Source organism: Felis catus, chromosome C2, assembly GCF_018350175.1.
Source record: "Felis catus isolate Fca126 chromosome C2, F.catus_Fca126_mat1.0, whole genome shotgun sequence".
NCBI classification, from domain to species: Eukaryota; Metazoa; Chordata; class Mammalia; order Carnivora; family Felidae; genus Felis; species Felis catus.
In genome coordinates, this window is record NC_058376.1 from 79,870,800 (window position 1) to 79,895,967 (window position 25,168).

The following is a 25,168-nucleotide window of genomic DNA, read 5'->3' on the forward strand; positions in this document are numbered from 1 at the left end:
CCTGACTTTAGGTACTCATATTCCAGAGGAGATACAGGCAGTACAGTTGCTAAATAATTACAGGGGCCATAGGTGGTAAGCTGAGAAGGATGGAGTGTTACAGGAACGTGCCTTCAGCCCCTCCGTCACTGCTCTGAGGCTTGCACTGCCTCGATATTAAAATGCACAGATATGTTCATTTGGGATGGCTACACCTTATCTCAAGAAGTAGGGCATGAGGAGAGAAGGTCCTACATCGAATAAAGGAAGAGGGGAGCAAATCACTAACCGGGGTGTGGCCGATTACACGCAGCAGGTGAGACCCTAAGCTAAGGGAGGTGGCGCCATGAGCCACGTCTATAGAGTGACCTAGATTTCTTAGCCTCAACCATTTTTATGTCAAATGTTGACAAAACAGTATATAAAACAACCAACCAACCTGAAGACCTGATCTCTCACCAACTCTCCTTCCACCAATAGCTTCACTTCATGAGGTCCCAGTTTTGCTATCAGTTGAGAAATGAGTTTGGACTGGACTAGTTCCAAGGATCATTCTGCCTTTACTATTTTTTTTTTTTAATTCTATTTTTTAATGCCTGGCTTGATGGGAAAACCAATCATTTCTCCTAGCTTCAAATACTATGTCTATTTTGCTGAAGCCCAATTTATATCTCCAAACCAGACCTATCTTTCGGGTTCAGGTCTTGCAGAGTCAACTGTCTACTTTGACATCGGAGACATCTCAGACACATCGTGCGCAAAGCCAAGTTCTTGACTGCCGGCATCTGCCCCTCCTACAAACTTCTACTTTGAAGTGTTTCTAACTCAGTAAACGGAAACACATCTACCCAATTGCCCAAATCAGAAACTTGGGATTCATTCTTAATATCCTTCTCTCTTTCACCACCCACTCCCGATCAATCCAATCTTGCTTTCAATCTTGTCAATTCTACCATCAAAGTGTGCCTCAAATCTTTGCACACCTCCCCACCTGCACTGCTAGCTCCCTTCTTCTCTCACCAGGACTCCTACCAGAGCCTCTTAAAGAATCTACTCTTGCCCATTTCTAATCATCTTCCACGTGATAGCTGGGGTGCTTTTCTTAAAACAAAAATCAGGGGCGCCTGGGTGGCGCAGTCGGTTAAGCGTCCGACTTCAGCCAGGTCACCATCTCGCGGTCCGGGAGTTCGAGCCCCGCGTCGGGCTCTGGGCTGATGGCTCGGAGCCTGGAGCCTGTTTCCGATTCTGTGTCTCCCTCTCTCTCTGCCCCTCCCCCGTTCATGCTCTCTCTCTGTCCCAAAAATAAATAAAACGTTGAAAAAAAAAAAAATCAGATCATGTCATCACCCAGCCTAAAATATCCTAAATGATTTCTCAGTAAACTTAGAACAAACTCTAAATTCTTGTCCATAGGCTACAAAGGCCTCCATCGTCTGGCTCCTGATTCTCCCCCCAAATTCATCTACCGCCAGTCTCTGCTTGTGCCATACCGACCTCTTTCAGGTCTCTGACCATGCCATGGGTTTACAGGGTTGTCTGGCCTCTGGTCCCTCTGCCCCGCGCACTTCACCCCTCACCCTTGGCCTGGCTAATCCATCCTCCATTTTCACATCTCAGCTTAAAGCTTACTTGCATGGAGGGGCCTGTATCCTAAGTAAATTACATCCTTCCCCCATTTCACAGTACCTTACTTATTTTCTGCAGCTCCGTTAACATAATTTGTAATAAATACTCCTCTGTGGATGTACTTGTGTAATGTTTGTGTCCTCAACTAGACAATGGGCTCCTCCAGGGACAAGTCTGTAATTGTTCTTTGTATATGCAAAGTCCAGCCCAGTGCTTGGCATATAGTAGGTGCTTAATAGATAATTTTTGTGGCTGCAAGGTAGTCAGACCTGAAGATATCAACATATGTGTATCCCATACTAAAAAAGTCTAACCCAGTGGGTGATAAAATAATGAAATACAGTCGACTGTGCCGTTTCTCCAAACTTTTTCATTCCTGACCTCTAGAATCTTCCAGCACTCCTCCATTTTCTTACTGACACTTCCCAGTTTTCAGAGTCGAGAAGGGACGTGTCTTGGTGTTATGTTCCTTCGCTCTGCTCCCCTTGGACACATTTAGCTTTGTGCAGGAATGTGGCTTCCACAGGTGTGGTTGGGTGAGAGGTGTTGGGAACAGGAGGGGTGGAGAGGGAAAAAAAAAAAAAAGGAACCATATGGGGGAGGTGGCTGCCCTTGCACAGCTTGGACATCGTCCCAGCTCACCCACATCGGAGTTTTTTTTTACTGCCGTATACATCCAGTATTCTCTCCTTCCCACCTCTAGGAATCTAAAAATAAGTGAGCTGTTGATCAAGGGCTTGGTGATGGCAAACCTGGCAAGTACGGGCAGACAGGCTCCCAATTCTAGAAGTTTCCTCTTGCCACTACCGCCTGCTGTCCCTGGCCCCTGTTGAGACTGTTATGCACCCATCTACTAAGTTTGCTGGGTACTTTGTCCCATTTAGGTCCCTACTGTGATAGATTGCAGGAAGTAGGATACGGACTCTTGGGTTGTTTTTAATGTCAACAAAGCTCTGTTGCTTCATCCGCTGAATTATCGCTTTGTCCTGTTATTAAAGATCTTCTCTCTAGCACCCGTACTCCTATTTTCTCTCTTCCTCCCTGTCGAGAACAACTTGCCCTAAATCCCTTTTATATTTACCTCAATATTCATGGGGTCCACTCGGCTCTGGTTGCAGAGACAGAAGGGATAAATGCAGGAATTCTCTTAGGAGGACAGCACTGGCCCATGGCTTTTCCTGTCACTCAGGTCAGGCCTTTGGTAGAAAGTTATCCAACCTCATTTTCGTAACTCACCCAGCAACTCAGTTCCTGGAAAAATTGGTAGAAATCCACCTTGCTGATCCTAGAAAACAGCCCTGATAAATTTGGACTTTGTTTATGCCATTTGCTAAGACTGAAGTTAATTCAAAACAAATGATTTTTTTTTTTCCTTTTGGGTGCAGGGGAGGGCTAGGGAGGGGCTAAGGTAGAAAGAGGAGGAAGAAAGAGGAAGAAGGTACCAAAAAGGAGGATCTAACACTGGATTTCAGTTCCCACTACTGGGAAAAGGTTCATTTCCAATTCTGCATTTCAAGAACAAAAAGACTTTCTGATGATCTTTTTTATTCTCTTTGGATCAGTATGAATCCTTAGCAGTTAATTTATGTCTTCCTGTATTTAAAAGGTTAAAATGTTTCAGGAAGTGAAATTAATATATTTAAGGATGGTTACAAAGTCAAGACAGGGCACTCTACATCACCGTTCCCCAGATACAACCTGAGTCACAGAATCTGTCAGGGAATAACCTGGAAGCTGTCCTCAACTATGATAGTTCACTCATTAGTTTGTGTGTTCATTTGGCATTCAACGACGACTTTGAACTGCATATTATAATACCCAAAGTGCTTTCTCTTGCACTGTCCTTGATTCTCCTGAGAACACGGAGAGGTAGTCTTTTAACAGAAATTACCATTTTAGAGAACAAGAAACTGAGACCCACAGAAGTTAGTCAGTTGTGGAACTTTAACTGGAACCCAGATCATCAGATTTCACATCAAACTCTCTTTCAGTTCTACCTAACTTCAATTTCGCCAACATTTCCTAAGTGAGCAATGTGTTGGGCACAAGTCTAAGAAGACAAAAAATGAAGCACTCTCCTTGAGAAACATCTAGCCTATGGAAGAAAGAACTTGAGGCAGGGCTATGGGGCGGAGGTAAGTGCATGGGTCCTCGGAGTCTGGTGTAGAAAACTGTTGTCGAGAGTCAAGACTGAAAAGAGCAGGAGGGCCTTGTTTCTCCGTTCGCCACTCCGTTCGCCACTTGTTTCTCCGTTCTCACTGCCACCAAGTCTTAATACGCCTTCCCAAAGGATGGCTTTTATTAATGTCAGAATTCATCTTTCTCCGTCTCATTTTCTTCTGAGCATTTCGCTGGCATTTTAGCGCCAGGGCCTCCAAAGAATGAGGCTGTTCTTGGCAACTTAATGTTTCCACATTGAAAGCTGCCCGACTAAGTAATTGTTAAGATTTCGGAAATCTTGTCTGGTGGTATTGAGCACGCATCGTTATCTCCAGTCCACCCTCTTGGCCGCAGAGAGGAAATGGTTATAACTGCTGGCAGATAAGCCCAACGCTAGGTAGGCTGGGCCTTGCTGACTACGGTGCTATGGAAACTGGTCCGGATACAGGGCTGGCACCTGGAGATATCATCTGCCAGTTTATTACCCACAGGTCCGGGATGCCCAGAGGGTTGAGGTGAACTTGGGCTTAGTTAAGTAGGCATCAAGCTCTATTAGGTGTGCAGTTCCTGCCAGGGATGGTCTTAGGTTCTGACATCCAGACTGCGGATGTTACTGGAGGCTGTGTGCTCTCGGAGAGCATGAGGCTGGGTGACCTGACTGTTCCCGGTAGAACCTGTCAGGTACAAGAAGGTACAAAGCCCAGGTCCAGGCAAAGCCCCAGCCTGCAGACTGAGCTAGCCTGGTGATCGTGGCTGGGAAGAGAGCCGAGACTCGTGGGGATCTTCCTGCACTGGATGTTGGGTATTACTGGATGGTACCTCGAGACAGCTGGGTTATATCTTGTTCTAATCGAGACTGGATGAAAAATTCGGAGACTGAACCTGCCCAAGGAGGGTGCCAATGCCTCAGAGTGACGTCAGAGTGGGAGGTAGGACACAGCATCTGAGAAGAAGCCATGTAGTTTTGCTTGGCTCGGAATCAGGACATTTGGGGCCCAGTCCTGACTCAGGGACTCTCTTCTGCCTGACCTAAAGCTAGTTTTAGCACCTTTCTGGGCCTTTGTTTCCTCAGTAGTTTGTGTGCTACCTGGGATCAGGGTCCCCTATTGTATTCATATTTGTTTCCTGTCATCTAGCATGATGGCGTCTCTTTCATAAGACTTTCATTGAGCTGTGTGCTGCGTGAGTGAGTGAATAGAGTGAGTGAGCTGAGTGTGAAGAATTACATTAGTGGTTTCAGGGAAGAGGGGCCTATCAGAACCATGGTCCTCACCCTGGCTGCCTAGATTCTGATGTCTACCCCCAGGCCACTTTTCAAAATCCAGTAGTTCAAATAATAGTATACTCCCCAAAGTTCCTAACAGCCTGTGATTCTCAGAAGAAAAAAAATTTTTGAGGTTTATTTTTTTTTCCTTAGCATTCACTAGCCAAACATGTTATAAGAAACAAAAAATTGGGGCGCCTGGGTGACTCAGTTAAGCGTCCGACTTCAGCTCAGGTCATGATCTCGTGGTCCGTGGGTTCGAGCCCCGCCTCGGGCTCTGTGCTGACAGCTCAGAGCCTGGAGCCTGTTTCAGATTCTGTGTCTCCCTTTTTCTCTGACCCTCCCCTGTTCATGCTCTCTCTCTCTCTCTCTCTGTCTCAAAAATAAATAAATGTTAAAAAAACAAAAAACAAAAAAAAACAAAAAAATTAATGTCCTCTAGTTCCAGAAGAATCCCAAAGGCAGTCCATCTACCAGGAAAGCTCCTGGGTGGCCTCACAGAGACAGCAAAGTAACAAGGAAACCCTTGACGTTTGCAAATGCTATAAAACACCAACAAACAAGATAAGCACACTAAGACCAAGGGGGCAGAGGTAGATTAAAGATTTACAGGTCTACCTAATTTGGGTCAATGTGCTCAGAAAGGGTGATGTTTTGTTATTGTGAAAACGAGTGTCTCCCAGAATGAAAAGTCTTCTCCAAGAGCGAGTGGGCCACTCTCACTTTTGCTAGAAAGTCCTAAAGATGAGGGCAGCATAAATTTTAGGCCAAACATTCAGAATTGTGAATTAGGGGACTGGCTGCACTTAAAAGACTTCACCTAGGGCTTTTCAGTGTCTTCAGCTGTGCTTGTGAGACAGATATAGACAGATAGATAGATACATAGATAAACAGATATCAAACTAATATATACACATTTATATAATTTGGAAGATAAAGAAAAAAATCAAGGGAGGAAAAAAGCATCTGTAATCCTATTACCCAAAGCAGCCAAAATGTTTTCTGCGTATTGTATACTCTTGTTTATATCTAGTCTATTTTTTTTTAATTTTTTTTAACATTTATTTATTTTTGAGACAGATAGAGACAGAGCATGAGCAGATGAGGGTCAGAGAGAGAGGGAGACACAGAATCCGAAACAGGCTCCAGGCTCTGAGCTGTCAGCCCAGAGCCCGATGCGGGGCTCGAACTCACGGACCGCGAGATCACGACCTGAGCCAAAGTTGGATGCCCAACCGACTGAGCCACCCAGGCGCCCCTATATCTAGTCTATTTTTTATGAAGAGTATTTTTAAACATAGTTGTTAATCTACCATATATATATATATATATATATATATATATATATATATAAAACTTCTTTTCACTTTACCTGTTACCATAGGTGTTTTTCAATTCTATTTTTTTTTTAATTAGTCATATTATACTTGATCATTCTCCATCCAACACCTTTTCCCTCAACCCAGTGATGATGGAACCTCACTTTTTTTGTTGTTAGCTATAACACTTAGACACAGATATTCATTCAAAGATTTTTTTGCCCTATATGTTTGAGTTTTTTCCCTGTACATTGTATGCGCCTCAAAGATAGGTTCCTAGAAGTAGTACTGACTCAAAGGGCATGACTGTGTTTGTGATTCTTGAGACATGTGACCAAATAGATCACTGAAAGAGTCATGCTCACCAAAATGTAGTATGACAGGAGCCAATTATTTAAATGTCAGCCTCCATAGTGAACATAAGTATTGGTTCAAAGATTTTACAAGCACTTGGCAGAGACGTTGATAGATGTGGGAAAAGACAGAAAAAAGGAAGAGACACTTAAGATTCAAGTACAGCATGGGAACAAGACATCGTTGGTAACTGACAATTGGTTAGAAATTAATGAGGCCTTCCTGAATACACATCAAAGTAATAGCGGCTTTTGGTTTACCAAAGTGGATACTGCAGCAAAATAAGTGATTCAGGGTGGCCTGGGTTGATGGGAAGCAACTCTACCGCTAATTTTGGGGGGTGGTCTTTGCAAACCATTTCCCTCTCTGGATCTTTCTCAACTGTAGAACTAATAGGTTGAAGGCTGAGGAGAGTTTAGATTATAGTGTCAAATCCAGATGATGAAGACAAATTCACAGAGTCATGGGGTCCAGTAAGCTATTTGTCTCTAGACACCCAGAGTTACAACTCTGATGAGACCCACGGTTCCATCAGAGTTGTACAATGAAATAGCAGACATTCTAGGAAGCTCTCGGGACTCCCCCAACCTCAATTATGAAGCCTCAGGATCTGTATGTCCCATATGGACTGATGGCAAAGATTTTTCTGGGCCTTGTTTCCACGGAGAATCTCCTCAGAGAAATGTTGAATCAGCAGCTTGATGAGGTGGCTTGAATCATCTGCTGCTATAATGACATTTGGCCCTTTGGTGCCTCCTTAGTGTTCTCCTGACCATTCTCTATCTAAATGATGGCATATAGAAATTAGCTAAATTGCTTTCAATTTAGGAAACTAAAAGAATAAATGCAGGTTCTCTCATTTTCTGGACTCTATTTTGGGGGCATTGTTGAGTGAAAGGCAGGATCTCTTCAGATTTCAAGAGAAGCCTGGGTCACCTTTTGGAGGATCCTAGTATGGGAAAATGAGATATATATATATATATGTGTGTGTATATATATATATATATATATATATACACACATATATATATACACATATATATACACATATATATATACATATATATATACATATATATATATAATTTGTGTTTTTTAACAGAAAAATTAAGAATATGGAGAACCCTGTACCCAATTTCACCCATTATTAACATTTCATCTTAGTATGGTACACTTGTAACAATGGAGGAAACAATATTCACACAATATTATTAACTAACATCCATCATGTGCTCAGATTTGTTTAGATTTACCTTCTCTCTTTTTCTGTTAAATACTTGTTGACATGAAGTTATCATGTCTCCTTAGGCTTCTCCTGGCTGTGGCAACTTGTCAGACTTTGTTTTTGAGAACCTTGACGGTTTTGAGGAGTGCTGGTCAAGCATTTTGTAGGATGCCCTTCTACTGGAATGTGTCTGATGTTTTCCTCATAAATAGACTGGGAAATGGGAGGGAGACCACAGAGGTAAAGAACCATTTTCCCACCTTCTGTCAAAGGTCCACACAGTCAACATGGTTTATCATTGTTGATGCTGACCTTGATGTCCTGGCTGATGTAGCGTTTGTCTGGTTTCTCCATGTAAAATCATCTTCCCCACCCCCTTCCCATACCACATTCTTTGGGAGGAAGTCACTATGCCCAGCTTATACTTAAGGAGAAAGGAATTATATTCTCCCTCCTTGAGGATAGAGTATCTACATAAATTATTTGGAATTCTGCCAGGGAAGTTGGGCTCTTCTCTTCCATTTATTCATTTTCCCCATAATTTATTTATATCTGTGTGATCTTTGGGTACTTATTTTATACTTCGGGTTATAATCTAATATGACTCTACTTTGTTGCTCAAATTTTCCAGCTTTGGCCACTGGGAGCACTTCAGCAGCTCCAGTGGCTCTGAAATATCCCCCATCAATGTAGAGACTTTTTGTTTATCTTGATTTCCCTCCTTCTCCTTCCCCTTCTTCTTCTTCTTCTTCTAGCGAATCTTTATTTTATGGTACAATCTGAGCCCTAGGGGTGATCATGGCTACTGTGGCATCATTGCTTCTAGGCCAAATATATTTAACATGTGATATTGTAAATACCAACATGCATACAATCACGATACAACTGCACTATCCTTAAGACAATTCTAGACTTGGTAACAATATGAAGTCATGGCACTGTGGGAGATTATGAGGCTCCTATCCTGCGTCCTGCAGTGAGACCTCCACGCAAAACTTGCGCAGGACAGTCTTCTTTCTATCCTGTCAGTGTGCCCCTAAGACTGAACAGAACCTCCGTGGAGAGCACATCAAATGTCCAAATCTTCAGCGCTCTCTCAAAGAAAGGCCACAGCAAATGGCTCTTTTGCAGGGCTGCCCACCCTATATTCGCTTTCCATGACAATCTATGGAAAAAACAACAACAACAACAACAACAAGTGGATTTAGAACCAGGGCATCAAGGTTCAAGATCTGGCTCTGTCAGCCATTCAGTGTATGTGGAAAATGCCTTCTGTCTGGGCCTCAGTTTCCATTTATGTAACACCAGTAGCATTGGATTAATTTGTTGCTAAGGACCCTTTCAGTTCTAGCATATTGTAACCCAGTAGTTTGACATTGAGAGACTCTAATGGGCTCCATGTCTGCTCATCCATGGGCAATAATATTGCAGAAAGTCTAAGCCAAAGGAGAAATGGTGGTAATGGGGAGCTCACTCCTAATAAGTAGGAGCTGCTTTATCACTTCCTGAGGATGCTGAAGTCTGTTAAAGACCCTATTTCGTCTTAGACAATCAGGCCTGAGAAACTTTAGACGTTTCTTTTTATAAGAATGGAGATCAAAAAATTATAGGAAATACTGAGTGAAAGTATGTCTTTTATTGCCTTCAAGTTTGTTCTGGAAGATCAAGGCTTTTTTTTTTTTTTTTTTTTTTTTGTAAGGGCAAACTCCTCATCTGTTATTTCCTCTCACTTCAAATAATTACCTTTAAGGCAGTGATAGCTGAGCTACCTCTAAGTTTCTTACCAGGAATCTCTCTCTAGGTTTTTTTTTTTCCTTCCTTCTTGTGTGGGGTGTGTGTGTGTGTGTGTGTGTGTGTGAATGTTATGACATATTTTTCACATCCACATGGGGCCCAGTGGCTTAAAGACTGCCCAGTTTACAAGTGTCATCTCTTTCCTATCATTGACTGGGACAGTTTCCAAAAACAAACAGAAGGAAAAAAAAAAAAAGAACTACAGTACTGAAAATACACTTGAGAATTGTCACAGCTGATTATGAATGCTGGAGATCAAAGGTACAAGGTCTCAGAACCTGTCTCCTCCAACTCAACTTTAAAAATCTTCAATTGGTTTTTGAACCCACTCAGCATAACCCCAGACTTTGGTCTACAATTGGTTAAAAATTGATAGAGGGGAGGATTCTAGGACTGCCTTCTTTACTTAGAAGTTTAAATTTTAACCCCTTCCCCCACGCCAGGTACACACATAGATATAGCTCCTTTTCCATCCCCCCATCTTAAAGTCATGTAAATATGTATCTGGATATAAAGGTATAGAATTTAGAACAGATAGATACCATGCAAATCACCCGGGTTATTTCTTCACACGGTTGAGGAAACTGAGTCCTGACAAAGTGGTTTTGCTCCAGGTTCTAGAACAGAGTTCCGGGCAGCACTGTAATTAGAAACCCAGGGTTTTTTGGCAACGAATCCAGGTTGTTGTTGTTTTTTTCTCCCTACCTCGCACCATGCCCCTGAGGAGGTAACGTGTTTTTGTGTGTGTGTCTGTATGTACATATGTTACACAGTCATGGACATGTAGAAAACATGCACCAAGCATCTGTAGTCTGACCTCAGGGAACAGTTTAATGACTCGAATTTCAGGCAGCTGAAAGGTTTCTGCGGGTGGAGGTTGAAATAAACAAGAAAAGCCACTGTGGAGATGTGAATGGAAAAGTACCGAAAGCACTCCCTCCCTCCGCACATTCTTCCGCTCTCCAGCTCTGCCTGCCATCAAGCCGGCCTTCAGATAGGCTTCTGCATAGCCAGGTGTACAGAGGGTGGTGTGGAGAAGAAGGAGAAAAAAAAAAAATGCAGGCACAACACGCAAATCAAGTTTTTCCACTTCTGGCCTTAGGTAGTAAAGACAGCTCGGCCGCAGGCAGGGTGGGCCAGCTACCCAGAGTTTACAAACACTCAAGTGCTTTCCTCTCTTCATCCCTTCCTGGTCCAGCTGCTGCTTTCCTTCATGCTAAAGTTTCATAGGAAGTGAAAACCCTGCTATTCAAAACAGTGATCCAGTGCAATCCAGTGCAATAAACAAATGATTAGGTGCCCCGCCCCCCCCATCACTTCTCTATTTTAAGCTCCCGATATTTATTTCCATTTTAAATAAGTGAGAAAAGTGCGGAAAATCAGTGTTGTTGGGGGGGGGGGGGGACTCTGAGCTAGGCTGAAAAGGTTTCTAAAGAAAAAAAAATCTCAGAATAAAACAGGCTGAAAGCAGGCAGCATATGGATCAAAATTAAACGTTGACACTTCTTTTTCAGAAGGTAGTAGCTGGAAATCATCTTCTGGGTTTTTTTTTTTTTAATGCCTCAAAACTTTCTGCTCAATTTCTCTAAAATATACCAAGAAAACTCCTTTCTTTCTCCAAGAATACACGGAGCTCGTTTACAATAGGTCTAAATGAAGAATTTGAAAGAAAAGGAATAGGTAAAATTTTATGCATCAGCTGGACAGTGTCTCCCACACCCACCAGAAGTCACGTAGAATAGCACAGCGCCAGAGACAAATGTAACCAAACCCAATGCCCATCAAAATGCAGTATCGTCAGGACCTGGATTTCGTTCTGAGAAACAATTTACAGATTATAAGGAGCCCAGAGCAGTCTTGCTTTCCTCCATTCTGCCAGAAAACAGGATACTCTCCTCCAAAGCCAGGTAGGCAGATCACCCTCATTCTCCTGAAATGATGCAGGCCCCTCAAAGGAATACCCATTTTCAGTTCTGTCCTGGCGTCACGCATGCCTCTGGTGAGGGCCACCTCCCCTCTTCAAAGAGTGAAACCTGGGGGGAGGTGAGTGATTGATCTGCAACGTTCCCTCCAGTTCTAAAATCTCTAATTCTGAGATGTGAAACCTTAGAGACCTACCAAGGTGTCAGAAGTTCCTGACAGGTGAAATCAACTTCCTGTTTGGAGCCTCCTTAAAAAGAGGACAAGAAGGTGTTTATTCCAAGGATAGCTTTCTTTTCAGCTATGACTGGATTGTGGGGAACTGGATGCAAAATCTGTTCGTTAATTAAATGTAATATTAGGACCAGGCTATTTGATTTGTAACAAACCTTATATTTACGCAGCAGTTGTGTTTAGGAACCTATTACTATGCCCATCCCCTGGGCAAAGGGCCTGACCTGGTCTTCTGAGTATTAATAGCCAGGGACAATTAAATGATAGGACTGATGGATACCTAGTCCCTCCAAGGCGACAGGAATCACTCATAAGACCCCAGACATGGAATCTCTCCTTAGAGCTTCTTAAGGATGATTTAAAAGAATTTGAATACATTCTTTCTTTAATCCTATATAACACAGCACTGCTGGAGTGAGGGAGCCCACACAGTGATGCCAACTGGCTACCGATGGGGAGAGATCAAGAATGAGGGAAAGAAGGCCATTCTGGAAGAAATTCAACTGGTATAAAATCTGACAGTTACGCTCCCAGGAATTGAAAAGAGATTGAGGAGTGGGTGCACAATTTTCCTCATTGTTCACTCAGTAGAGAGAAAGGGATCTATCCGAACATAGTCTCTATCTTTAGAATATCTTCAATATTTTTTTTCTTTTAATGGTGTCCTTCCGATCAATTTCTTTCAGCGTAAACACTGATTTGGCAAAAAAACAAAGCCAAAAACAAACCAAAACAAACAAACAGAAAAACAAAACAGTCGTAGAAATGTGGGACTCTGGCACTTGGTCCCAGAAATAATGTGCTGAAAAGGTTCGAGGTCCCTTGTGGTGGGGTTAACTATCTATAAACCAGGCCTGGTAAGTTTTCCCTGTAAGGGCTCCCTGCAAAGAATTAAAAAGGGCTGAGGTACAAGAAGGGTGAATTCCTTCCCAGCCCCCATTTTGGCTGGTTCTATAGCCAGTGGGAGCAGATTTCCCTCTGCTCTGCAGCGCCCCCATGGGGCTAAGATTGGAGTGGCAAAGAGAACGCAGGAGGGACAAACGGTGTTTAAGGTTTGGGTTGGTCAGGGGCGCTGGCAGGGGACCAGTGACACAGGATGGCAACTTTGATTAGAAAAGCCATGAAAAATCATATAAGTAATGTCCATCATAGGATCAGTAATAGGGCAGAGGCATACATCTCACATTCCAAACCATACAGATACACCCGAGAAACCCTGAAACTCTCGCTGTTCGTAAAGATAGAAAAAATATAACACATATAAATGCACAGAGAAAATCACTTCAGCAAAATCGGGGTATCATTTTGAATCCAGTGGAATTCATTTAAAACTCTGAAAAGGAAGGGGAAGGAGACAATAAAAAAGCAGATAGTCCGCCTTCTGGCAGAATGAATCTGCACTTGACAGTCTTTGGGGGTAAAATGTTCATTTCAACAACAGTGACAGGATTAGGCCTATGTATATTTTTCAAAAATCCTTTACAAGACAGGCTCTTCTGCAGAGGCTGCAGTAATCCATCTGTCAATAAGTATTAAAATATTCAGATTTCATAGAAACAGATACTTACGCATAGTTCCTAAGCCTCAGACCTTGTGGAAAATAATCAACCCCTTTGGACCTCTCCTGGTTCTAAAATTCCCAACACAGCCTTTTAAAGGTGGTGGTGGGGCGGGGGTGCATTGACAACAGCATTTTCAGCAATAGATCTGAACTTCCCGTGGACTTTTCCTGGGAAAAGGAACCCAAATATCCCAGGAAACAGCCCGCAATCTTTCAGAGCTCTGCTCACTGCTCCATTATAAACTCAAATTTGAGGTTGGGAGAGGTAGATTATTTTGGGACATATCTTTTTTGGAAATTAACATGTGCAGAAATTTTGTGGAACCTTTAAGAACTCATCTGTAATTTAATGAGTCGCCTGAAGGACTCTCCTAGCCAAGGCTCAGAACAGCCTGACCTTTGAAAGCTGCTTCTGGTCCAAACATTTTGGGTTAATTCTTGAGGAATCTGAAATATTATTTTCCCCTCACACCCTTCTTTTAAGAGAGAGACATAAAAGAAACAAGAGTCTCCCTCATTCGGGGATGAGTAGGAGGGGAAAAAACCCCAACCAACATTTAAATAGGGAAACTGGCAGTTCTGAATAAACAAACCAAGGCCCACAGTGAAATGATTCTGCACTGCATTTGCCTTTAAAAAGAAAGGAAAAAAGAAAGAAAGAAAGAAAGATTTCCCCCTTCTCCTCCTCCTCCTCCCAACTAGGCTCGAAAGCTAAGACTGTGCTGCGTGCAGAGCGCTGTAGTTGTAGCACAGTCTGTTCTAAATACACGCAGTATCTGTGATACTGGCACCGCAGGCCTTTAGAATTCCCTCCGGCTGATCTCTTAAACACAGACAGAAGAGATTTTTTACAACGACCTTGAAACGAGCCGGGGCGGGGGGGGGGGGGGGGGTTGCGGGGGATCAAGACCTTAAGAAAAAGGAAAACACAAACCTGTATTTGGTTCACATAATTTTGTAGGACACATGCATACACATACCCAAATACACACACGTTCCTTTCAACAAGACATTTCCTAACAGTCAACAATAACAGAAAGAGTAAACCCACCACTTGCTGTCCTGGAAAGAAACAAACCAAACCAAAACAAATCCTTTGAACATGTCCCTCAAGCGCTGGAGTGCCTCCTCTCAGTAAAAGTCCAAGGGAAAGAGGAAAATTGCAGCCTCCTCCCCCCCCCCCCCCGCCCCGCGCCCGCCCCCCAAAAAGTGGGGGTTGGGTTGTTACATGCGATCAAATATTTAAGCTGCTTTCAATAGTATCAATATTAAAATAACACATCTTTAAAACGCATGAGAGATTAGATGGGGAAAAAAATCACACACACACACACACACACACACACACACACACACCAAAATCCAACCGATGCGGGATCCTACTATTTACGTAACACCACAAACTTGAAAAAGGCAAAAATCAGAAGCAAAAAAATCCGAAAATCGTCAAAATACAACAACCAAAAAATCCCAAGCCACCACATCAACAAGGAAACAAAACAAAACAAAACCAAAAAAATCCGACCCAAATAAAATAAAGCAAATGAACCCACCGAAAACTGCTTGGCAAATATTTTTCTCGTGGTGCCTAATATTCTAGCTGGAAAGAGCTGTGGTGTTTATTGTTTTTTTCTCTTACTCGCCTCTAAAGCTACTATACAGAACAGACTTTTTCCAACGGGTCGAACCTCTCGCTCCCTTTTGTGTATTTAGCTCGAGGAGCCGAGTTTAAGGGTAAGAGACGAGGAATTAGCCCCAGACCCCGGGAAAGCAAAAGCGCACTCCCCCTCTTATGTCACCGAATAGCAAATTAGTTCTCAGAATTCCAGAGGCCGAGCTTTGCTACAGCGAAGACGCCGACGTCACAGAGGGGGCGCCCACGTGACGCTGGCGGAGCAGGCTGTACCAACGCGCAGGGTCCGGGGAGGGAGGGACGCCGTCTGGCCCCTCCAGCCTCCAACAGGAACCCCCAAATCTGAGACGTCCAGACGCTGAAGAATTCGAAATCTTCCTGGAACTGGAAAAATACTGTGGCTTTGAGGGCTTTCCATGGGCCAGGAGAGGCAAAAGTCCCGGAGAGCTGACACCGAGTCCTCCCCTGCCACGTAGCAGTGGTAAAGTCCGCAGCTCAAATTCCGAGAATTGAGCTCTGTTGATTCTTAGAACTGGGGTTCTTAGAAGTGGTGATGCAAGAAGTTTCTAGGAAAGGCCGGACACCAGGTGATTATTGCTGTTGCTGCTGCCGCTGCTGCTGCTGCCGCCGCCGCCGCTGGTGCCGCTGGTGCCGCTGCCGCCGCCGCTGCTCATGATCATTATTTTACCTTTTAATTCTTTTTTTTTCCGCTCTTGCCAAATGCTTTGGCTCCAAGTTTCCTATGTGTATCTATTGATATAAATGTATATATTTATTTATTCTAGCTGTCAGGTGTTAAAATAAATGCCGAAGATTAGTCCCACGTCTCTCCCACTCTAGGATATAGATTTTTATATATTTATTATTTTATTCTTGTTGTCTTTGAGTGAATCGGCCGGTTTGGGGAGGCTTTTGCCACCCTCCCTGGTGTTGTTTTGGTTTTGGAAAAGGAGGTGGAGGAGAGGAAGGAGGGGAATTAGGGGGCGGCCGGAGCCGAGAGGACGAGACAGTGTTTTGGGGGGGTGCTCCGGGCAAGTCTGGGGGCTGTCTGGCCCCAGACGACGGAGAGGACGCGCGCTCGCGCTCTCGCTCTTTCTGCTGCTGCTTGCGTACGGCTTGTGATCTCGCTGGATTCGGGCGGCTGTGTTTTTTCCCTCTTTTCTCGCTTGCAAACTGCCTTCCTCGCTCCCTCGCTCCTGCCTCCCCTTCCCTCCCTCCCTCCTCCTCTCCCTCGCCTCTCCTTCCTTCTCCGCTCCCGTCCTTCTGGGTGACTCCGGGAGACGGGGAGGGAGGCTGCCCGCTCGCTCGCCCCGCTGGCTCCCTTCCATCGGCCTCGCTCCTCTAGATTCCCTGCCTCCGAGCCGAGATTTGGGAGGAAAAATGCAAGCGAACTCCTCGGGTTTTGTTTTTCTCTCCCCCCACCTCCCCATAAACCCAGTTGAAGTATCGTTTCTACTATTTCCTTTTAGAGCCGCGATCTTCCTAACGAGATCCGAGTGTTTTGGTGTCCCCTTACCCTGTGTTTTGGGGGAGGTTTAGCTTGCCTGGGGGCGGGGATGTTGAATACTTTGAAAATTATTCTTTCATGTTGCAGTCGAGGGAGTCAGGAACCCCGCTCACTCCCTCTCCCCATCCCGAGGAGAGCGGCTGGTGGCGGGACAGGGATTTGGGGGGTGGGTGGCAAAGGGGTGCGCGTTTGCACCTGCGGTGCCGTTTAGCGTGCGGGGACTGCGGGAACCTTCACCGGACGGCCCAGACGAGCGGGAAGGTGGCGGGATTTCTGGCGGTCGCGGTGTTTGTGTTTTGGGCGCTGCGTGACTCGGTGTTAGCTCCCAATGGCTGTTCCCCGCCTCTCCTAAATTTTGTCTTATTTTTTCCCATCGTGCGAGCTTTGTAAAAAGACAACTGCCAGCCGGAGAGTAGCCGACACCAGGCTTCAGATTCTCGAGGTCCTTGCACTGGGCGAGGGGAAAAACAAACAGCCCCAGCCCGCGTTCCTACGTGCAAGACCCGGGAGGAGAGAAGGGCACTCTGTGGCTCTGGGTGGGGGGCCTGGCGCGGGAGAAGGGGGCGCGGGCGCGAAAGGGAGATCTTTGTGAGTGATTTTGCAAAAACGGATTGCGAGGTTGGTTGGATTTGCAACCTGTGGCTCTCCTGGAGGGAGTAGGAATGGGGGAAGGCGGCGGCGGCGGCGGCCCGGGGCGGGAGCGGGTGGGGAGTTGGAGCCTCGGAAATCGGCTGGGCTCTTGGGCAGCGGGAGCTAGGGGCCACCCCGCTGCGGGATGTAGTGACCGTGGTCAGTGTCTTGAGAACTGTGGATTGCGTTGCCTTTATGATGCTGTGTTATTGGAACTCTGGCGAAAAATGAACTAGTGTTACAATAATGAGTTTTAAAACTCTCCCATGGAAAACAAAAACACAACCCAATAGATTTTAAAAAGGAAGAAAGAAAGAAAGAAAGAAAGAAAGAAAGAAAGAAAGAAAGAAAAGACAAGACCTTTCTATAGGGTGCCCCTTTTTGCAATGGTTAAGACTTGGTGGTGAGGGTCCAGACTGATGAACAGGGAGAAAAACCCCAAAGAGGATACCGAAAGTCCAGAGCTGTTACTGGGTCCCTCACTGATGATCACAGAAAGCTGGACATCCCCATCACCACCACCACCAGCTACAGGAAACTAATTTAATTTTTTAATGGATTTTTTTTCCATTCAGGTTATAGTTTCCAGGAGGAAAATCTTGTCACTCTTTACTTTTTCTAAGTGTCAATACATGCATTTTTTTCTGTCCAAAAAAAAAAAAAAAAAAAAAAAAAAAAGTGGGGCAGGACAGAGGGAACCAGGGAAAGGGCTGTTTAGAAATACAGTTTGTGGCTCTGAGCGATGCCACCGGCTTCCTCTACAGAGACTGTCAGTTTCCCTTTTTCTTTGCAAGGTGTGTGTGGTTTTAATAAATAACTTTAAAAAATAAGAGGGGGGCCGGCAAGATCTGTCAGGAGACAGGTATCTATTTTGCTCACTATTTACTACCAAGAGCCTTTGGCACTGGAACAGAACCTCGTAAATCTGCAGCCCAAGTTGAAGTTCATCTGGCCCTAGTCCACACGCTATTCCTGGAGGTAGCAAACATGAGCTCAAAGGAATGAGGTGAAATCACATTCTTGCTTTAAAATATATACCTTTTTTTTTCTTTTTAAGGAGAAAGGATATTGTCTCAGAGGGGAGGAGGAAATGGAAAGAGTATGCCAGAAGATGGGCATTGAGTCCTCAGGCTGAAATAGAAACCTGTAGATGGGAAATATTTCCCCCTCCCCCCACTTATAAATAGAAGTTTCCAATATCCTATTTGGAAGACTCTCCAATACTGCAGGCCCAAGCGCTGGCTGGTTTTAAGGGTCTGTTGATAGTGACAATAAGGCCAGAAGCTGTTGGTAAACGGGGCAGCTTGAAGGAGAAGGAGGCCAGAAGAGGGAATTCTCCAATTGGCCTTTTCGTCTGTGCTGTTCTGAAGGGTTTTACCCCATGCTTTCTTGAAAAGACTCTCCAATTTATTCTGGGTTTGGTGGACAGGAATGGGACTCAAAACTCTTAAGCTGTCGTTTGCTGAGCCCTGAAGAGTTCCAGTTATTGGTTGAGTAAAAGGGTAGCCAGGACTGGATGTCAAAATCCTTCCTTCCCTCTCTCCCCTGCCCGGTAGCCACACTCACAACCCACTTTATTGTGAAAAACTTAGAGATTCGGAGGTGGTGGTGCGGCAGCGCCACCCCTCGGTGGGTGAAACTCTATTTGCGAAAGTCAAATATTTGAAAACCATTGTGAAATGACCTTATGAGGATTTTTTTTTTCTTTAGAAAAAGGAGATAAAACTCCCTTTAAAAACAAAAAGGACTTTGTAGTAGATCTCTCAAATGGGAAGGAAAAGAGTTGCTTTCCAGCTAGGATAGTGTCATAACAGGCAAAGAAGTTCCGAGTGTGTGTGTGTGTGTGTGTGTGTGTGTGTGTGTACGCGCGCCCGCGAGGGTCGCTTTTAGGTGAGTTCTCCTGACGGAGGTAGCCTCCTTCCCCCTTGGACTTGACTTCTCAGAGCACCTGAATTCTGTTGCCAGTCTGACACTGACAGAAGGAGGAATGTGTTGGTGTAAAAACAAACCAGTGATTGGAAGTCCTGCAGTTTTGCTGGCGGTGATGGTGGTGGTGTCTATGGGGGCTGGGCTGGGGACGCAGGTTTGTGGACGGCGTGGGGGCAATGGTAGGCCAGTCGAGCAGGGTTTGGAGCTCTCTGGGAGTTGAAATAGTGTGGCGCGTGCCGGTTTCCTGCACTGCGCAACAAGTGGGAATGCCGCCGCAGTGATCCGGCCGAGGGTGCTGTGTTGTGGTGAAGCTGGCCCTTTTCTCTTCTTCCCACTCACTGGAAGCCAGGAATGGCTCTTCCCCGTCCTCCCAGCCTCCCAGCCTGTGACCAGCAGCCCCACCAAAAGACCATAATTCGGTGGGGTCTTTGGCCGAGAGCTGTAAGCCTGGGTGGAACCCTGTTCTTGGCCTCCAGGGCCCCTTTTCTCCGTGGGGATCAGGAGTTGATTCCCGGGTCGACCAGTATTTGGCAAGAAACTCTGCTAATACCTTCGAGTTCCACTCTGCTTTTTGAAGACAAGCGCTCCCTTTCCTCCCTTCTAATATATTCAGCCCTTCCGGCTGGAAAAAAATCACCGTATAATTTGTGAACGCAGCTCCAGATACCGTGTTGTGGCTGCTAGAGGAGTGCGCATCGGGAAGAACGGAATTACATCCAGTAAATTAAATGTTTTGCAGAGTTGCTTGTAGAGGCAACCTCCTCCCCCTAACAGATCAAAAAAAGAAAGAAAGAAAGAAAGAAAAGGAAAGGAAGAAAAAAAAAAAAAAAAGAAAAGCCGGGGACAGTCGGTTGTGGAAGGCTGCGGAGGCGCGGTAATTTTCGAACGTACTGAGTCTGCCACCTAGTGGTAGATCGTAGCCGAGTTCCCCGTCTGGGGCGGTGGGCAGCCCCTGTCACCTTCGGGTCTCCCAAGTATCCCCATCAGGTACTAGGACTGACAGAGGAGGAGACCATCCAGTGAGGATGACATCCGGCCTCCAAAGTTTTGGTAAGATGGATGGAGATTAGGAATCCTCCAGATGCTTGTCCTGTCCACGGTCCCCCAGCGAGGGGCATCAGCCTCCACTAAGAGAACCTTAAGATAATCCGTATTGAATACACTATCTCTCTGTCTCCGTGGCTTCTCCCCGGGTGAAGTGTGGGGGGTGGCGGGAAGCCTTGGGGGCTCTAGGACATAAAGCTCTTGACAACTGAGGAAACAGGCCTCATGAGGGTGGTCTGTTACCGGTGAGTTAGTACGCTAACTGGGACAGATTTTTTACTTTCTGAATTCCAGGTCAGTGACTTAAATAAAGTCAAAGGCGAGTTTATCTCTGCTCCTTTGGAGTACCTAAGAGAAAGCAGCAGCAGTGAGATCCATGATTTTAATGTCTCAGGTCAGCATAGCTGGAAACAGTTACCCAGGTGCCTTGGAGGAGTTTCAGAAAGTATTTTCAGTGACAGGTACGGACAGCCTAATGTACTGATGAGGGTGGTGGTCTCAGATCTTGAGGAGGGTGCTTGTGTTAGCGGGTGATTAGGTCCCAGTCCCTAGACTTGCAGAGATGTACCTCCCTGCGCCCCAGGCTCGCATTTGGATACTGAAATAACTCTCTTCCCCTTCCTTCCACGCTGCTTAGTGACTTGACCAGAAATCAGTTGTGGAGGGGGGTGAGGAAGATGGCGGGGGGGGGGGTCATATGGACAAGCAGGGGGGTAATCCCTGTAGAATTTTGGCCACAATAGTTTCTTCTTAAGCAAAAGTTTTATTTTCTTGGAGCTGAAAACTTAAGATGGCAAAGCGCGCGTACGGGTGCCGGCGACCCCTAGCGACGGCCGCCGGCGACGCACACCCGCGGGAGGTGCTGCCGTCTCCACCTCCCTGGTCCTAGGAAATCGAGTTCAGCCTCTCCCACTGCGGGAACTGTCAGGAGGCCGCGTCGGAGAAACGCGCCTCTGTTCGGGTTGGAAACGAATCTGGGGATGTGTTTGAAGAGCGGTCAAGTTTGACTCATCGCTTTCCAAGGACAGTTAGTGCCTTCCATCTTCATTAAGGTGAATAAAGACCTTGGCTGACTTCTGTCCAGATCGGATTTTTAAAGGCATTGTTTGCTTGGGGACATCATGCCGCTCCCCTCCCCCGGCAGCCTTTTTGCAAAGGCAGAGCCCAGTCCAGCCTGGATGACCGAGATATCTCTGCTTAGGGACGTAGTTTGTTGGCATTGTCTGCCGGCTCTTTCTGGAAGGCTGTCGCGAGCTGGGCGCATGGGGAGCGTCCCTTCTGCAGCTCCTCTTCAGATCTTGATGATAAAACACATCCCTCTATTTTATTGCATTTCCTAGAAGCTTGCAGGCTTCAAAGAGCGCTGTTGGCAGGAAACGTGATAGAAATAAAGTCAGGACATAATGTCCCCGAACACCTCGGTCATCCAAAGCGCCTGCCGAGGCTACCGCGTTATCAAATTCGCTGTCATTTATTGTCTACTCCACTCTCCCGCCCCCCAGTCAAGAGAGCGAACAGTGTTTCTCCCTTAAAACGAAAACAAGCGCGCGGTTTAACCCCACCCCCTATCGCTGGACCACTGTGGCTAAACTGGAGCAGCCAGTTAGCTGAGAAGCTGCGCGGAAAGGGAGCGCTTGGGCAAGAGCCCTGATGCTGGTTTCACTACGGCAGCTCCAGCTTTAATTAAAATTCCTCGTCGTCCCCCCCCCCCCCCCCGCCCCAAACAGTGCGTTGCACTTTCAGATTCTCCTTTGGATTTCTCAGAGAGTTATTGGTGTTATTAGATTACCAATAATCCAAAGGCCGGCCGGGATAGAGAAAGGTGGGGGTGGGGTGGGGATGTGAAAGGCATTCTCCGAATCTGGAGCCTGTGTCTAAAGTAGGTCAATGGGAAGGAGAGGCGGGGCTACATGGATATTGTCGGTTTCTAGCCTTGATGGAGGGCTCTCTCTAGTGTCAGGCAGCGGTAAAACATGATTAGGTTTTAGCTCCCGGAACCACGGGACTCCTAATTTCCAATAAGTGCATGTACTTAATTTTAACTTCCCTTCCTAGATACTCACCCCATTCCATATTAAATTTCAACCTTCGCTTTCACCTTTATTCCACCGGGCGAAGGGATGAGAAAGCCTCCAAGTAAGATTTTATGAGGCGGACGAGGCCCAGTCTTTACCTACCGCCCGGACCCCGCCTCCGCCGCTGATGGGATGCGCGACGCAGTGAGAGACCACCCGCGGGTTTTAGGAGAGGACTATGGCCTCAGGGGCTACGTCTTTCGTGCCCCTCGCCCCGGAAAATTACTCTCGGAGCCCACTACTAGGACCAATTAGGAGAGGGCGCCCAGGGGTTATAATTCCGAGGAAGGCCATGAGAAAGCTAGGCAATCCAGGAGCTCGCCCATGCGCGCGCTGGGGTCAGCGCCCCGGTCCCTGCGCAATCCTAACCGCGTCTCTACGTGTTTCGGAGAAATCGGATTCCGAAATCCCGAAACCTAGCCAGGTTTGGCCTGGCAGCTCCTATTCTAAAGACTTTGGGCGGAAACCGAGCTGAGCAGGGTTCCCCTACTTGCCAACGTAGGCGGAAGGGGCTTTCGGTTTGGTTTTGCTCCAGGTCGGCTGGTGCGCACTGGCTGGAGACCCTCAGTCCTAGGGACTCCCATCTTTCTACTTTGACGCCTGGCCTATAACCAGCCCCTTAAGGGGAGGGGGGGGGGTGGAGCAAGCAAAAAGAGAGAAAGGGAAAAAAAAAGAGAGAAAAATAAATAAATAAATGACGCACCAGGCAAACAAACACGAGAATTAGGCAATTCTAAGTCCTGAAATGAGTTTCGGACTGGACCCGAATTCCTGGGTTCTGGACCGGCTCTGCTACTCACTTGCGCGACTTTCCCCATGTATAAAATTTTTGTGGGGGAAGGGTTGGACCGCGTGAACTTAGAATCCTGGATCGGGCGCCGGCGAGGGATTTAGGGGAAAGTGTGCCTATTCCCCGCGAGCCTCCCTGGGCGGCCCCCCCTCCCCGGGTGAATCCCCGGCGGCCCTCGCGCCGCAGGCAGCGATCCTGGCGGCCGTCGGGGGCCGGCAGCTTCCTGGAAAGTTACTTCTCGTTGGAAACGGCGATAGGCAGAGAGTGTTCTGTGAAATCCGCTGAGCTGAGATCGACTATGTTCCGGGAATGAGAGGGCTGTGCCATTCCCCTCACTGCCCACTGCCTTGACGGCGTAACAGGAAAAAAAAAAAAAAAAAGGCACACACAATGTTAGCTACCGAAGTGTACGAAACGTTTTATTTGAATGTAACCAAATTAAAGGTTGCCACGATCTCACCACGGGGCCTCCGACGCGCCTGCGGGGGCTTCGAGGCAGATGGGCCGCGGCGCCCGCAGAACGCCCGGGGGTGGGCGGTCCCTGGCGGGCAGGTACGGTAAGGTCGGGGTGGGCGCATCTGCCCGGGCTTGCTGTGGCGCGCAGGGCTCCGGTTTGTGCCCGTGTGAGCCTGTGAGAGGAAGCGCAGTGCCCGCCGAGCGGGAGAGACAGGGAAAGGGTGAATGGGGGGCTTTCGTGTTGGCTCACTCTCTCTCTCTTAACCTGGCTCTCGTTCTTTTCTGCCCTCCTCTCTTGTCTCTCCGCCTTCTCCTTCGGCTGCCTTCTCTTCCCTCTCTGCCTTTTGTACAGGGAGAGGGTCCCTCGTTTTTCTTCTCCAGCTCCTCTGAAAGATCTGCCTTCTCCTCAAGGTGCCGAATTGAAAATCCCGAGGGAAAAGGCAGAGGAGAGAAAGTGTGTGGGTGGAAAGACAATATTTAGGTCTCACTTCGTGGTTACTGCGGCTGGGGCGGGGTAGGGGTGGGGGGAGCCCACGTCTGGGCCCTTGCAGTTGTCAGTTTCTCTTTGACAGCCCTGTTCTTTTGGCGGTTGTTTCTGTGTAATGAGTATTGTGTGTGGCGTCCATGGGATTCCGGCTGAAGCTTAGTAAGACAGAGTTTGTCCAGGACTTTGCTGGAGATTAGCTTTCAGTCTTGGGCAAGGCTTATCCCATGAAGCGTCGGTGGCCTCCCCAGTAAATCAGGGCTGTTATAAAGATCACAGACGATGATGGATGGGGAAGGCCTGAGTGGTCTGTAGGAAACAAAGCAGCTGCTAGGGGTCCTTCCACACTTTCTGCAAATAGAGGGAGGCATGGCTTCCCACATCCACCTTAACACGCACTCACTAGCTGTGAGGTCCCCTAAGATAGACCCAGCTGAAGAAGAGGTGGGCTTAATAAGGATGAGCCTCAGTGTGTGTGCGTTTGTTTTTGACCAAGCCAGGCAGAGGTTTAGGATGAAAAGTGCCCAGCCCCAGGGCCTGGCTGGCAGACCCACCCCCACCCCCACCCCACCCGCAGGGGGCAGGAGGTGGGAACGTGTTGTTTGTTTGCTTCGATCTGCATATGGAGTGAGTCATTGCCACTTGTCAAGGTGAAATGGCAGATCTGGGCTTCCTGTGGTTCCAAAAATCTGTGAGTGGAAATCCACAAGCGAGCTGGTGGTTGAAGCTGGCTAAAGGAGAGCCTTAGATATTCCAGAAGTGTTCAGGGATGTTTTGCACCGGGAGAAGAGAAGATGGTTTGTAAATGAACCTCTCACGCCGCGTCTCCAGTGTTCTTTTTTCAACAGAGACAATCATTGAACTTTGGTTAGGACGGTTCAGTGTATTTCTCTTTGCCCGTCTTGAGTTAGGATGGGGAGAGGAGGAAATAGGTTCTTTCCTCTCCTTCTTTTCCTCTCCCTTCCCCACTCCCTTCCCTTATCCTCACTCACATGCACACACTAACCTTGAAGCCGATGGGATTGAGTGACTGGCACTTGGGACCACAGAGAAATGTCAGAGTGTTTGGTTACAGACTCAAGGAAACCTCTCATTTTAGAGTGCTCATTTGGTAAGATTCAGCAGCCTGGAATGGGGGCAAAGTGTTTGTGTGGGGGAAGGAACTTAAGAATGAGATTCACCCA

General features: G+C 46.6%; 1 protein-coding gene and 1 long non-coding RNA gene across 5 annotated transcripts in view; one reads left to right on the forward strand and one right to left on the reverse strand.

Moving 5' to 3' along the window:
* The window catches only part of BCL6 (BCL6 transcription repressor), a 52,281-nt gene that overhangs the window by 13,117 nt on the left and 13,996 nt on the right, over positions 1-25,168 (forward strand). Inside the window, exon 1 of one of the 4 annotated variants that reach the window (XM_003991804.5) lies at positions 15,521-15,656. The exons of 1 other annotated variant lie outside the window; for it this stretch is intronic. The gene's annotated coding sequence lies outside the window, so the exon portion shown is untranslated. Of the gene's footprint in view, positions 1-15,520; positions 15,657-23,388; positions 23,597-24,041; positions 25,096-25,168 lie in introns of those variants that run through there. 2 more of the 4 variants (XM_006936190.5, XM_006936189.5) reach the window with 2 other exon arrangements.
* On the reverse strand, positions 21,153-23,064 carry LOC109503525. The gene is made up of 2 exons (XR_002162554.2): positions 22,958-23,064; positions 21,153-21,542 (listed from the first exon to the last, which is right to left on the reverse strand). It is a non-coding gene; the product is annotated as an uncharacterized LOC109503525 (long non-coding RNA).